Source organism: Bos grunniens, chromosome 15, assembly GCF_055505025.1.
Source record: "Bos grunniens cultivar Pamir isolate PY7600 chromosome 15, Bosgru_T2T1.0, whole genome shotgun sequence".
Classification (NCBI taxonomy): Eukaryota; Metazoa; Chordata; class Mammalia; order Artiodactyla; family Bovidae; genus Bos; species Bos grunniens.
Genome location: NC_141179.1, coordinates 76153841 through 76169068, shown reverse-complemented (window position 1 = coordinate 76169068; position 15228 = coordinate 76153841). Strand labels below are relative to the sequence as shown.

General features: G+C 49.8%; 2 long non-coding RNA genes across 2 annotated transcripts; both read left to right on the top strand.

The window, feature by feature from the left end:
* The first annotated feature begins 418 nt into the window (after positions 1 to 418).
* Positions 419 to 4002, top strand: LOC147358497 (uncharacterized). The gene is made up of 2 exons (XR_015142349.1): positions 419 to 973; positions 3839 to 4002. It is a non-coding gene; the product is annotated as an uncharacterized LOC147358497 (long non-coding RNA).
* Positions 4003 to 4445: 443 nt separating this feature from the next.
* LOC147358496 (uncharacterized) lies at positions 4446 to 13834 on the top strand. The gene is made up of 4 exons (XR_015142348.1): positions 4446 to 5630; positions 12221 to 12371; positions 13100 to 13262; positions 13687 to 13834. It is a non-coding gene; the product is annotated as an uncharacterized LOC147358496 (long non-coding RNA).
* Positions 13835 to 15228: the final 1394 nt, after the last annotated feature.

The window sequence follows — 15228 nt, the reverse complement described above, 5'->3', positions numbered from 1 at the left end:
ACGCGGGCTCTAGGGCTCTAGGGCTCTAGGGCTCTAGGACTTCAACAGCTGTGATGTGTGTGCTCAGTGGCTGTGACTTCCGGGCTCTGGAGCATAGGCTCAACAGTCGTGGCTTAGTTATTCTACGGCATATGGGATCGTCTTGGATCAGGGATCGAACCCGTGTCTCCCGCTTTGACAGGTGGATTCTTTACCCCTGAGCCACCAGGAGGCCCTGGTTAATTTAATTTTATGGTGGAGTAGAGAGTGGCCACATCTGTCCCAGCTCTGGGAAGCCAGCCTAGCTCTAGATCCTTGCCCTGTAGGTGCTCGTGGTCAGGCCTCAGGGGGCCTCTCCACTGGCCATTCCCACCCCCCTGACACTCCAGGTGACTCTGTGACACGCCCTCCTCCTCTCAGCCTTATAATTAGACACGGAGGCCTTGGGCAGTTGACTTGCCTCCCCCTTACTCCAAGCCCATCCCTCTTCCTCCAGGTGATCTTATGGAGACCTCAGTTCTCCCACACAGACTCCTCTCTCACTCCAGGCTGGGTGAAAGGGCATGAGTCTGTCTGGGAAGCCATTTCTCCCTGTCCATAGCCTGTCCAGTTCCTGTTGCGACCTCAGCTGCCATCCTTTCTTATCTCCTGCTGTATCCAAGACAACCGACAGCTCCTATGAGGCAGTGAGAAGAGAAAGGTGCGGCAGACAGGGTCAGTTCAACAGTCAGAGCTTCCCGGCTGAGGCAGCCACCTGCTCTGTCTGAGGATCTCATGGTGGGAGGGAGCAGACTGGGCTGTTCGTGAAATTCAAGGAGGTATGGTGGTGGTGGCAGGGGGCTTTAAAGGCACTGAAAAAGAAGCTTCTTTAAACACCAGTGCCCCAAGCTCTGGCTGAGCCAGCCTTTATTGAGAGTTGGGAACTGTATGAGTGTAGAATCAGAAGAACTGGGTTGCATGCCTTCCTCCAGCCTGACCAGCTGTGTGAACTCAGGTAGGTTTCTTGACATCTCCGAGCTTCTGTTATGACTCTGTTCATGGACTCGCTGGGAGTGCTTTAGTCACTAAGTCATGTCTGACTCTTGCAACCCCATGGGCTGTAGCCCATCAGGCTCTTCTGTCCGTGGGATTTTTCCAGATAAGCGTACTGAGTGGGTTGTCATTTCTTTCTCCAGGGCATCTTCCCGACCCAGGGATCGAACCCAGGTCTCCTGCATTGAAGGTGGATTCTTTACGACTGAGCCAGCAGGGAAGCCCCTGGACTCATTAGGGGCCTCAGTGAAACTTAATATATGTTGTAAGCACTGAAACTTCAGTGCCAAAGAGCATGTGCTCTGGGGTCAGAAAGGTTGGGTTTGAATCCTGGGCTTCCCTGATCGCTCAGCTGGTAAAGAATCCGCCTGCGATGCAGGAGACCTTGGATGCACTGGAGAAGGGATAGGCCACCCACTCCAGTATTCTTGGGTTTCCCTGGTGGCTCAGCTGGTAAAGAATCCACCTGCAATGCGGGAGACCTGGGTTCGATCTCTGGGTTGGGAAGATCCCCTGGAGAAGGGAAAGGTTACCCACTGCAGTATTCTGGCCTGGAGAGTTCCATGGACTGTACAGTCCATGGGGTCGCAAAGAGTCGGACATGACTGAGCGACTTTCACTTTCACTTTCTGCTATGTGAACTCAGCCAAATGACTTCTCTGTGTCAGGTGCTTTCACTGTGCAATGAACACCCCACAAATCAGTGGCTCAATCCACAGCCACTAATTTAGCTCATGGTTTTGAGGGTGAGCAGTTTTGGTTGGGGCCAGCTCAGCAGTCCTCCAGGTCTGGGGAGGGCTCGGTTGATCTTGGCTGGGCTCGCTCGTGTGTCTGCTTCAGTTGGTGGGTCCCCTGGGACTGGCTGATCAATTTGCCTCATTTGGGATGAACAGAACTTCTGGGCCTCACTGCATGTGGTTTCTCAGATGCCATCATGCTAGTTTGGGCTTATTTATAGCCCAAATTCTTGAATTAAAAAGCTTCAAAAGTGTCCAGAGAGCAAGCCTCAATGTGCAAGCATGCTTCAGGTCTCTGCTGGCAACAGGCTAACTTCTGCTTCATTGGCCAAAGCAAGTCAAGTGGCACAGCCCTGAGCCAGGATGGGAGGGCACACCGAACTGCATCCCACGAGCAGATCGGGGGCCATCACTGAAGCAATCTATCACTGCATCCTTGGGCCTCAGTTTCCTCTGTAAAATGAATATAATCTTGTATCTTCCTCAAGAGATCGTTGGGAGGCCTAAAATGAAATGAGCAAATGTATGCAAAATGTACACATCTTTTCAGTACCGAGAGAGAATGAGCAATCCACAAGGTGAACTGTTAGCCTTGTTATCAGCAGGAGCCTTGAGAGAGACAGCCAAAATCCTGTGGTGGGCTCTGGGATAGTGACCATGGCACAGATTCCTGAAGGACAGCTGTGGGCCTGCTTTTCCTCTCAGAGGAAATGGGCAGTGCCAGGGAAAGTCAGTACTATGGCGAGGGGGTTCTCTTCACTTAATACTCTGGCTGCAGGGGAAAGGGTGCCCACTGCAGCTCCCGCTGGGGATTTGGCCCTGAGGTCTGCCCCAGGATCCAAAGAATGGCTTTGCTTCTCCGCTTCTCTCCCTCCTCCTGGGCTCAGGCACTTCTGGATCAGGAAGAAAGTTGTCAGCTTGTCAGGGCCTGTCAGGGCTTGATCCCTGGGTCAGGAAGATCCCCTGGAGAAGGAAATGGCAACCCATTCCAGTATTCTTGCCTGGAGAATTCCATGGACAGAGGAGCCTGGCTGGCTACAGTCCACGGGGTTGCAAAGAGTCAGACATGACTGAGCAACTAACACTTTCACTTTAAGCAGCTGTTAAGCTGGAATCCTAAATCTCCCCGTCGAAGCTCATGGGGATTGTTAGGAAACCCTATGTGTCATGCTCTCTGCAATACTGTGTCTGCCACAGCCCACATTTGCAGGGTACTACATGACCTTCCAGAGAAGGCAATGGCACCCCACTCCAGTACTCTTGCCTGGAAAATCCCATGGATGGAGGAGCCGGGTGGGCAGCAGTCCATGGGGTCGCTAAGAGTCGGACACAACTGAGCGACTTCATTTTCACTTTTCACTTTCATGCATTGGAGAAGGAAATGGCAACCCACTCCAGTGTTCTTGCCTGGAGAATCCCAGGGATGGGGGAGCCTGGTGGGCTGCCATCTATGGGGTCGCACAGAGTCGGACATGATTGAAGCGACTTAGCAGCAGCAGCAGCAGCATGACCTTCACAGGTCCACTGAGTATAACGTGGTAACTGGCAGTACTGGGCATGTGATCTGGAGTTGGAGTTGGCCTCTGTGATGTCACTATGAGCCAGCCCGTGTTCCTGGGCGATTGTTACAGCTCTGGGAAAAATCCAAGAGGCTGCCACCTTGGTGAGCTACTGCAAGCCATCCACAAGGAGGGGAGGAGGACTAACCTTTGATCACACCTTTGAAAACAAGATTCATGCAAGTGCCTCCATAGACCTCAGCTTGGCAACCACAGGTCTGGTACAGCCCCCTCACTTCTTTGGTTCCAGGGATCCTTTCTGAGCTCACCCAGGCAGTCCCAGGGAGGTGGCTGGTCATCCATCCATTCACTGAATCTTCATTCTCCCTCATGTATCAGGCCCCCTCCCAGACACTGGAGCTAGGACGGCGAGCCACATCAGATGCGGGTCCTGCCCTCACAGAATTCACGGTCTAAGGGAGACAGAGATTAACTAATCAGAAGAATAAATGTAAAATTATATGGCCAGATGGTTTTCTTTTTGAAATATTAATCTTCCTTCCTTCCCTGGCATTTCCTCTCCTTTTATAGGGCATTTGGACTCAGAACATTCACTGCCTCAGGGGACAGACGACCCACCAGAAGTTAGAAGTTGGTTCTTGTCTTCTGAGTGTCAAACACTGATGCCTGTGTATGTGTGGGAGCGGGGGTGGTGGTGAAAGAACCAAATATTTGGAAGATGCAGGATGCTCCAAGTCCCCAGACCAGACGATGCTTCCTCGGCTGAGGGAAGGTGGAGTGATGGGAGGAACGTGGGGGTGCGTGTTGGAGATGGGCCACGTGCTTGCCCTGACCCCTCCCTGTTTTCTACTGAAATAGGTTTGGAGGATCTGGGAACAGAGAGGACCTCCCCGTCCCCAGGCTAGAGGCTGAGGAGTTGGAAAAGACTCCAGTCTATTCCCAGAGCAAGTGTAGCATTGACTGCCTGGAGACTCAGAGCACAGTCCTAGGGCAGCCTTGAGTCTTCTGGGGCTGGGCCAACTCCTCCGCCCACCAGCTAGGCCTCACCCTGGAGGCAAGAGTAACCAATCCACCCAATTCCCCCTGCTGCTGGACCCCTCCTGGACTACCAGGTGGGCTATGCACCTTTTGTTTTGGGGAGGAAAATGTTTATCTGAGTTTGTTTTTTTTACACAAGCATATTAGTCACTGAAGCTCTTTGGGCTTGGCTTCTGCTGCTGCTCGGTCCGACTCTTTGCGACCCCATGGACTGTAGTCTGCCAGGCTCCTCCATCCATGGGATTTTCCAGGCAAGAGTACTGAAGTGGGCTGCCATTTCCTTCTCCAGGGGATCTTCCCTATCCAGGGATTCAACCCAGGTCTCCTGCTTTGCAGGCAGATTCTTTACCAGTTGAGCCACAAGGGAAGCCCAAGAATACTGGAGTTGGTAGCCTATCCCTTCTCCAGCAGATCTTCCCGACCCAGGAATTGAACTCAGGTCTCTCGCATTGCAGTCAGATTCTTTTACCAGCTGAGTCACAAAGAGAATACTGCGTTACTGCAGCGGCCACTTCCCTGCTCTGCCCAGCCAGGAGCATCCTGGTAAACATCAGTCAGGTCTTGTCATCCCTCCGCTTAAAGTCCTCTGAAGGCTGCCTTCTCACTCAGAACAAAAGCCGGTGCCTTAGCCCACAAAGCTGATGGGATCTGGCCCTTCACACCCCCTACCATCTCTTCCTAACCTAACTCCTCCTCCTTCCTCATCCTGAGGTACCACTGACACTCCTGCCCCAGGGCCTTTGCACTTTCTAGTCCCTCTGCCTGGCACTCTCTGCTCCTGAGATCCAAGCCCTGCTCCAGGGGATCTTCCCAACCCAGGGATCTAATCCAAGTCTCCCGAGGCTCCTGCATAGAAGGCAGAATTTTTACCGCTGAGCCATAGGGGATGCCCCACCCCTTGAGCCCCGCAGCACCTGACATGGTTTTCTGACAGCCAGACATGCCCTGGGCTGCTGCCCCCTCCTCTTACCTGCCCCTGCCCATGCCCTGAAAGGTGAGTCAAGTATGAGGAGTGGGTAGAGGAACCATTGGCTCAACTCTCAGCTATAGGGTTTCCACTGTTCCCAGAGCTACTGTGGGCTAGGCTACCCAGAGGGGCCGGCCTTCCGGACACAGAGAATCTTTGAGTCAGAGTTGGGGATGGGGGTGTGGGGGGGCGTGGGGGAGGTAGGAGGCGGGGATAATCTTGGCCACTCCCCAAGCTGGGGCCGTGACCTGACACAATGTCCATGCTCTCTCTGAATGTGTTTCCTCCTTGGGAAGAAGAGAACCACTGTCCGTGTTCCCTGAGGAACTTGTCTTCTTGCAGTGCCCATCGAAACTGGTAAGTCTGGTTTTTTCATTCATTCAACAAAAATTTACTGAGCACCTACTATGTGCCGGGTACCATTCTAGGTGCTGGGAACACAGTGGTTAGCAAAATAGCAGCCCTGTTGTCCTCATGGAGCTTATGTTTCTTGGCATAAGCAACAGGCAGTTGAATGATGTATAGTGTAATGTCAAGTGGTGAAAAAAGCCATAAGGAAACAGTAAATACAGAAAAAATAGAGATTGGGGGGTGATCTTTGGAGTGGGATGCTCAGAGAAGGTGGTGGAAGAGGAGGAGATAGTATTGAGCACCCAGCTGAATACTGAGAAGGTACAGGCCCCAGGCCCAGGATCTCAGAAGCAGAGAGCGCCAGCAGAGGGAATAGAACGTGCAAAGGCCCTGGGGCAGGAATGTCAATGGTACCTCAGGATGAGGAAGGAGGAGGAGTTAGGTTAGGAAGAGATGGTAGGGGGTGTGAAGGGCCAGATCCCATCAGCTTTGTGGGTTAAGGCACCGGCTTTTGTTCTGAGTGAGAAGGCAGCCTTCAGAGGACTTTAAGCAGAGGGATGACAAGACCTGACTGATGTTTACCAGGATGCTCCTGGCTGGGCAGAGCAGGGGAGTGATGCGGTAACGGCTGCTTCAGGAATGCAGGGGAAACACGGTGGCGGCTGGGCCCCCGGGTAGGGTTGGGGGTAGGAAGAGGTCAGATTCTGGATATATTCTGAATGAGATTTGAGCACTCGGGACCCCCTCCACACTGGCCTGCCTTCTAGGTCCCACCCCTGGAGCCGTCTCCTAGTTCTCCATCCCTAACAGGGATGGGCCTGTGCTCAGCCTTTCTGCGGGGTGGTGCTGATGGGGAGCCAGTCTTGCTCCTAGCTGGCGCCTGGCATGGCCAGGGCCAGGCTGCGTCAGCTGCCAAAGGAAACTCCCTCTCCAGAGGGAGGGCAGGGGATGTCGGGTATGGATGCCTAGGCGCACACACACTGCTTCATTCATTGGACAAATATTTACTGAGCATTTACGATGTGGGAACAGCTCTGAACCAAACAGACAAAGCTCCTGACCCCATGGAGCATCCACTTTTGTGGAGGGAGAGAGACACCAAACAGGTAAGTGAGGGAGTGATATAGTTCATCAGAGTTTGGTAAGTGCTATGAAGAAATGTAAGGCAGGGAGGTGGGATTGGAGGTGCTCCACCCCAACACTCCATCTTCTTTACCTGCTAGCTTTCCTTGTCTTCCTCAGCACTTGTGTCCTTCTAATATTCTATATGATTTATTTCCTTATTAAGTTTAAAGTTAACTTTCTGCATGCCCCCTCCCCAGTCTCCTGCAGGAAAAGACACCCCTTAAGGGCCAGGCTCTTTGTGAGTCTGGTTTATGAGTTCAGAGCATGAATGAGTGGGATGGGAGGGGTGAGGAGGAGAGCAGTCCCTCCCGACCCGGCCCAGAACTCTCCTACCCTTAGACCAGCAGCTCCAGTCCAGCAAAGGGACAAGGGGGGTGGTCTTCTTCACTCCCTACCTGGTCACCCAGGCTGGGTGTTGGCAGGTGGGTGGGATGGTGCAACCTGGGTTATACTGGGCACAAGCTCATCCTGGAGCCCACCAGGAGTCCTCCTGCAGTGCTGGGGCAGTAGGGACAGAAGTCTCGTCTCTGCCCTTCACCCCATTCCCTGCTGCCCCCCAGGATCAAGGGCAAAGGCTTTTAATTCTGCACAAAGTCCAAGCCAGTGTCACAGGTCTGGGGTCTTCAAGGCCGACAGCTCTCACACTGCTCCAGAAGTGAGGAGAGGGTCTGCTTGGCAGCTGCTCTCCTGTATTTCTCCCCATCTGATGTAATTGCTTTATCCTTACTGAAAACCTGTGACAGGGAGGCTTGGACTGACGGGCCCACTGGGACGCTAATGCTTCCCCAAGCCCCCTCAGCGCACTGCAGAGACGCTGGGAAAATGGGTCAGCCCGGCTTCAGGGCCGAAAGGCAAGGAGGGGGGTCGGGGTTGGGACAAGAGATTGGCAGGTGGGCCTGGAACAGGAAGGGCTGGAAACTCTGTCACAACTGCCTGGTGGTCTAGGCCACAGTTTCCTAAAAATGGAGGCGGGGGGGTATTTTGTGACAAAATGCTTAAACAAACTTAAAATGACTTACTTGTTATTGGACTTCTCAGGACCTTTATATGTTAATAAGACGTGTGATGCTAAGAGGAGCCAATGCAGTATTTCTCAAACTCCTGTCCACGGTACCCCTCTTTTGTGGAGGATCTTGAAGGACCAAGGTTCCTCAAGGTTCCTTTGAGAAATGCTGGTCTATGTCAACAGCCATCTGAGATATGAGGCTTCCTGCTTCCCTCCCTTCCTGCCTCCTTCATCTTTGCCTCTATTTTTTTCCTCTGCTAATCCAGCTTGCATAAGACTACTGCCCCCTTAAATCATAGAAAAACACTTGACTCTGCTGTGGGCGTTATGGAGCTACTGAGTTATGCAAATACAAGGAAATCAGACTTCTTCACCTGGCGTTCAAAGTTCCAGTCTGGCTTTCAATTTAGCACCTGCAGTTCCCCTTCCTTGCTTTGACCAAACCTTTCCCCTTACAGTCCCAGGATAGCTGTGGACCTTTGCTTTGAGCCTTTGCTTTGCTAGAATATCCCACTTTCCTTCTTTTAGGTCACCTCCTTCAGGTAGCCTTCCCTGATTCTCCCAGACTCGCCTCAGAAGGTGAGAACCCCTAAGTGTTCATTTAAAATGACTATAAAAATCACCCCCTATATAACCTCAGAGAATAATTATGGGCACCCAAAGGAACAAGTTTATCAGGGACTCATAGGGTGGTCCAATGGCCTTAGGAAGATTGGCCACGGGCCTTCTGACTTTCTCAAAAGGAGCCCTAAAGCATTTGCAGTGAATGTAATCTCAGAATTCCCAATCCAGGCTGGTCTTTGGCTAATTTAACTTTTCCCTTTGATGTTTTATTGCGAAAAAATTCAAATGTATATAAATGTAGAGAGACTATTACATTAAGAGCTCCTCCATCTGTCATCGAGCTTCAACAATGACCAGTCATGTTTCACGTCTACATCTACTCACTCCCCTGTGTCATTCTGAAGTGAATATACCCCAGGCACTGTATATTCTACCCATATCCAGCTGGATACATTTTTCTACAATTTTTTACATAACCACAATACAGTTATTCCACTAAAGAATTAAGAATAAATTCTGAATATCATCAAATATCCAGTGATGTTTAAATTTCCAGTTGCCTTACACACCTCTTAAGCTTATTTTATAGTTGGTTTGAATCAGGAGCCTAAGGAGGTTGGTTGATATATCTGTCTCTTTTAATCTATAATCCTTCTCAATTCCTCTCTTTCATTTTTAAAAATAGAGTTTGTCTTTTGGAACCGTTTTAGGTTCAAAATTGAGAGGAAGGTGCAGAGAGTTCCTGTACATCCCGTGTTTCCAGCCTGGCACAGTCAGCCCGTTTTCAACGTCCCCACCAGGGAGGTGCATTTGTTACAGTCAGCGATCCTACACTGACACTTCGTAATCACCCCGAGTCCACAGTGTGCACAAGGGTTTATTCTTGGTGTTGTACATGCTGTGGGCTTGGACAAATGTAAAATGACATGTATCCATCATTATAGTATCACACAGAGTATTTTCACTGCCCTAGAAAGTCTGTGTCTTCTGCCTAGTCATGCCTCCCATAAGCCCTGGCAGCCACTGATCTTTTTACTGTGTCCATAGTTTTGCGTTTTCCAACATGTCATATGGTGGGATTCAAGTGATATGTATCCTTTTCAGATCGGCTTCTCTCACTTACTGATATGCATTTAAGTTTGCCCCCGGTCTTTGCACAGCTTGATAACTCGTTTCGTTTTTAGTACCGAATGTGCCACTGTCTGAAGGTATGGAGTTTATCCACCTACCTCCTGGAAGACATCTCGGTTGCTTCCAAGTTTTGGCAATTACGAATAAAGCTGCTATAAGTATCCGCGTGTAGGTTTTGGCATGGACATAGGTTTTCAGCTCCCTTTGGGCAAATGCGAAGAGCACAATTACTGGACTGAGTGGTAAGAGTATGTTTAGTTGTGTAAGAAACCGCCAAACTTCCTGGCAAAGTGACTGTACCGCTCTCCTTTTATTTATTTATTTATTTTTTAAAGAAAACGATGCTTGTCCTGTGTTTTCCCTGTGTGGACTTTACCGGTTTCATCCCCATGGTGTCCTCTAACTCATCCCTCTGTCTTCTGTAGTCCCGGTAAATTGACAATTCGTTTTTGAGGCTTGAGCAGGTACAAATTCGGCTTTTCCGTCGGGAGACACACAGCGCCTGCCGTCTCCAGTCTGGGGATGTTAGCAGCTGTGGATGTTCAAGATCTAGATCCATTTATCCATTAGGGGTTGCGAATGGTGAGATTCTCTTTCTACCATCCTTTCTTCATCTGCAGGCAGGAATACTTCTAAAAAGAGAAATGTCCCTTATCTACGATTTGGGTACCCAGTGGCACAGTATGCATGGAAAAGGCAGGATAAATGCTTCATTCGTTCCCTTTATTTACCAACTAATTACCTTTTAACGGAGTGATGCTGACAGCTAACACTTGTAGAACACTTACAGATCACCGAATGTTTTTATCAACACTATCTCATTTCATTATCACAACAACCTTGTGAGGTAGCCGGGACAAATGGTGCTATATTTTTTATCTTTCATTTATTTTTTTTGCACATGAGCAGACTAAGGTCCAGAGTAAAGTGACTTGCCCACCCTCAGAGAGCTACTGGAATAATCATCGCTAACATAACAGAGATTCCTAACTCTGTGCCAGACGCTGTTCCCTCAATATCAATGAACACATTTCCTTCTCGTGACAACTCCAAGAGCCAGGGAGGGGGCAGTGATTACCCCCAGTTCACAGATGGGGAAGCCCGAGGCCCAGACAGGTTAGCTAACCTGTTAGTAGTAGTGATAATTATTTATTGAGCACTAACTGTGTGCCAGATGCCTTGCTAAGTGCTCAGAACAACATAACACACTGCTCTGCCATCTGGTGTGTGATGAGTTCTTGCCACGTGGCAGGTACATTGAGTCTTCACAGCAAGTTCATGTGAACGCTCTGTCACAAAGAGGGATACTCCTGGGGTCACAGGGCTGGTACATGACTGGGATGGGTCCCAATCCGGCTCCAGGCTGTCTCATGCTGCCTCCAGCCACCGCACAGCCGGGACTTGAGCCCAGAACTCCATGCCTGTGTTTGGACCTCCTCTTCCTCCTCTCCCCGGCATCCAGAGGGTCTGATTTGGAAGGGAGATTTCTTGTGGGTCAGTAGCTGCCTCCCACCTTCTCTACCCACAAAGAGAAGCTGCCATGTTTATTAATTGACAAGGGAGGAAAGAGGCTACAAAAAAAGGGGAAGAAACTTCATTAGCTGGCAAAAGAATTCAGTGGTTTTAGTGCCTTCACCGCATCCTCGGATGTAGGGGGCTTGGTCCCTAACTGGTGTTTCCCACCACTTTTCTTCCAGAACTGGGATATGAAGCCCACTCAGTTATGCAACAGGTTGAGAGGACAGGGCGTCTTTTGACCCAGCAGGGAGGGATAGGGGGCCTAGACCAAGAAGTGCCCCCTTTGTCCTGGGCACCCTGAGTTCCCATCAGACGTCATCACAAGGCCCTTCTCCACCGTGGCCTCAATAATACTTGTGCCCCTGGGTTAATGTCATTGCTGCCGCAGGCTGGCACGAACAGTCGCAAACGGATCTCCTTACAGAGATTCCCTTGCATGATGAGAGGCTGTGGCCTGCTTCCGGCACGCAGAGAGGCCCTCTGGAAGAAGGCAAAGGTGATGGGGGAGAAGACAGGAGGAGGATAAACAAGAACCAATTAAACCCTCAATTCGAGCAGAGTAAATGAATTTGACTTTGGGTGATCAAGAGGGAGAAAACTTCTAATTAGACACATGGCAACCCTGGGGCTGAGCAGGCTTGTGACTGCCCTCATGCCCGCCTCTCGTCACTTTTTAGATAAATGTTAAGGATTAGAATGAGATGTAATTAGAATCCGTCAATCCCGTACATTCGCTCCTGGTGGGGTTTGACGACTGCTCATCTCCTTTCTCTTTTGTCTGGAGTGCCCATTCCCCCTTCTCTCTTCTGAGTTCTGATTGGCTCCTGTGACAGCCAATCCCTTTTTTTTTCTTTTTCAAATTAATTTATTTTAATTGGAGGCTAATTACAATATTGAAACTCCAGTACTTTGGCCACCTCATGCAAAGAGTTGACTCATTGGAGAAGACTCTGATGCTGGGAGGGGTGGGGGGCAGGAGAAGGGGACGACAGAGGATAAGATGGCTGGATGGCATCACTAACTCGATGGAAGTGAGTTTGAGTGAACTCCGGGAGTTGGTGATGGACAGGGAGGCCTGGGCTGCTGCAGTTCGTGGGGTCGCAAAGAGTCGGAGACAACTGAGCAACTGAACTGAACTGAACTGAACTGAATTACAATATTGTAGTGGTTTTTGCTATACATTGACATGAATCAGCCATGAGTGTACAAGTGTCCCGCGCACCCTGATCCCGCCTCCTACCTCCCTCCCCAGCCAATCCCTTTTGAGCTGGAGGAACCCTCAGGCCTGAAGACCAGCTCTCAAAGACCAAGAGAGGGTAGGGAGTCCAGGGATAAGTACCTGGACCCAGCAAACTGGCCAGCGGTTGCAGACCAGAGGCACTTGGACAAAGTCTGTCCCACAGGTGAGTTTAAAGAATTTAAAATGTATTTCTGGCACTGCCAAATCTGGATATTTCACAAAAATATTTGGATTTTTTTTTTTTTAAACATTGAAGATGTCAGTTCTGATGGTATTCCCACATGGAGACAATTGACTCAAACTGAAGAGCAGCCATGCTTGGAGACAGGATACTATTGCCCCAACTCATGACATCTCCTTGTCAGGCCAGATTTACTGGTCCAGATGGTTATTCAGCCCCTGAGGCATTTGAGTGGTCAGTCTTCTAACCTCAGTCCTCAATCTCCAGGTGATGGGAGATGCCCATGGGTCCACCTGGAATCTCCCTGCCGCTTGTGCTGAGTCCTCTGCCTGGAAAGCGCTTCCTTGGCCTCCATTCAAATGCTACGTCATCCAGGAAAAATTTCCTGTCTCCCCCAACAGGAGTTGGTCTCTCTGCTCTGGCTCTCAGAGTCCTGGTGTCCACCCCAAGATCACACGTCTTTGGTGTGTGATGGTGAATCCACTTGCCCCAGTGGGCTGTGAGCTTCCTAAGTGCAGAGTCAGGTCTGATTTGCTCTGTCTCACTTGAAGTGCCCAGCGCAGGGCCTAGCCCAGGGTAGACACGCAGTGGACATGGACTGAAGGGAACTGAACGCTCCCTGGGTCAGGACCAGTCCAGGCAAACATCTTTGCCTCTTTCCCAGGCCCTCTTTATACCTTACTAGTCTCCTTTTTCTCCTCCTTTTGTAGGCTTCAAGCTTGCTGGCTGGAGATCATTTACAGAAAGATCTTTGGGAATTAACACGTTCTTATGGCCAGGGAGTTCAGCTTGCAATTGAGAATGAAGAGATGCTGTGCTTAACACAATGGAAGATGTGCTAATGGCGGACTTCTGGCATTGGACAGTGGACAGGTGTGGGCGAGATCCTTTTCAAAAGCGAGTAGTGCTAAGTGACATCTTCAGTCCGTGATTTTAATCAATCTACTTCCCTTACTGGGCTATGACCGGGTGTCACAGGGCAGTTCACTTGACCTCTCTGGACTTCAGTATCCTCCTAGGAAAAACGATGGTAACAATACTGTAGTATAAGTGCCTGATAATGAGTTTTTTTTTTTTTTTTTTCATTGTAAGTGCTTGACCTTAAGCTTTCGATGGCAGAGGCATCCATTTCAAAGATACCCATCTCGATAAACACATTGCCAGCTAAACAGCTAGATATACAGAGCCACGCATGAAGCTCCCCTTTGGAAAAGCCCTGGGTGACCCAGAAGATTGATTGCGGGGGTGACCCTGGTTTTCCATTCCCATGTGTTAATTCCTATTCTTATGTTTTCAGGTCACCAATAAAGAGCGAACCTGCAAAATCCATCCTCAACCCCAGGTCCTCTCTCTCTCTCTCTCTCTTCCTGTGACCTTATCCTGTGGCCCTGAGCGTGACATGTGCCCTCAACGTGTTGCAAGTAGTAAACCTTGGTCTTTCCAAAGTTCCCTGATGGTGGTTTCTGAGCTGCACCTCACAATTACAATAAGAACCACAAGGGCCCGTCCAGTTGCAACACTGGTTCCAGTTGTGGAAATGCCTCTGGGGCTCCTCACAAGTAGTCTGGGCCCAGGTGAGGGTCCCCAGGCATTTCTAGCTGCTAGCATCTCTTAACGGTGGGCCAAGACTGTTCACATTTATTTATTTATTTTTTTTGGGTACACATTTCTTAAACAGTGAAAGTTTCCATATGACCCAGCAATTCCATTGCATCCAAAAGAACTGAAAACATAGGTCACACAAAGATTTGTGCATGAATGTTCATGGCAGCATTATTCATTATTCATCGCAGCCAAAACTGAAAACATGCATGTCCATCAGCTCATGGATGGATAAGCAAAATGTGGCCTATGCATACAACAGAACACTAGTCAGCCTTGAAGCAGTCTACTGATATGTATGAGAGGAGAGATGAACCTCAACACCATTACGTTATTTGGGAGAAACCACACGAGAGACCTATTGTGTGATTCTACTTATAAAGACTGTCTGGAAAGCAACCAACCTATAGAGGCAGAAAGGAGGCCTGGCGCAGGGAGAGGGAAGAACGAGGGTTAACATAAATGGGTACGATGGGTGATGAAAACGCTCTAAAACTTAGCTAAGGTTACTAAAAATCATTTCATTGTAAACTTGGCATAGGTAGATTATAGGATGTGTAAAACATCCCTCCATAAAGTTGTGCAAATCACCTTCTACACCCAGTGGGGGTGAAACTCACATGAGGTGGCGTGTCCAGCCCAGTTCTCGGCCCATCCCAGGGGCTTTGTGATGGTCGGTTCTGCATTTTTCCTTCTTTAAAGCTGTCTTTGACTCAGGACAGTTTCAGTGACCGGGGGAAAACACTTGGTGATTTCTGGTTTCCATCTAAGGAATTACCTTAAGGACGCTCGGCCTCACCTCCCAGGCTCTGTTGGCCTCCAAGACCCTTCAGTCCTTCCTTGTTGATGGCCTTGCTCCTGCCCCTTCCAGTGGCTTCCTCCACCCATGACACTTATCACCTCGTTCCTTGCCCATGGTGACAGCTTCTGGCCAGGCCTCCTTCCCCCTCACCCTTTATTTTAAATTACAGTTTTATTTATTTAGTGGCTGCTCTGGGTCTTCATTGCTGCACAGGGCTTTCTCCAGTTGTGGTGCAAAGGCTTCTCGTTGTGAAGCCCAGATTTAGTTGCTCCACCGCAAGTGGCACGTGGGATCTTAGTTCCCAGACCAGGGATCGAACCCGTGTCCCCTGAACTGGCAGGCAGATTCCTCACCACTGGACCACCAGGCCTCCCTCTTGCCACTGGATTCTCATTAGTCTGATGCAAGCTGCCAGGCTGCTCTTCAAGAGCCCTG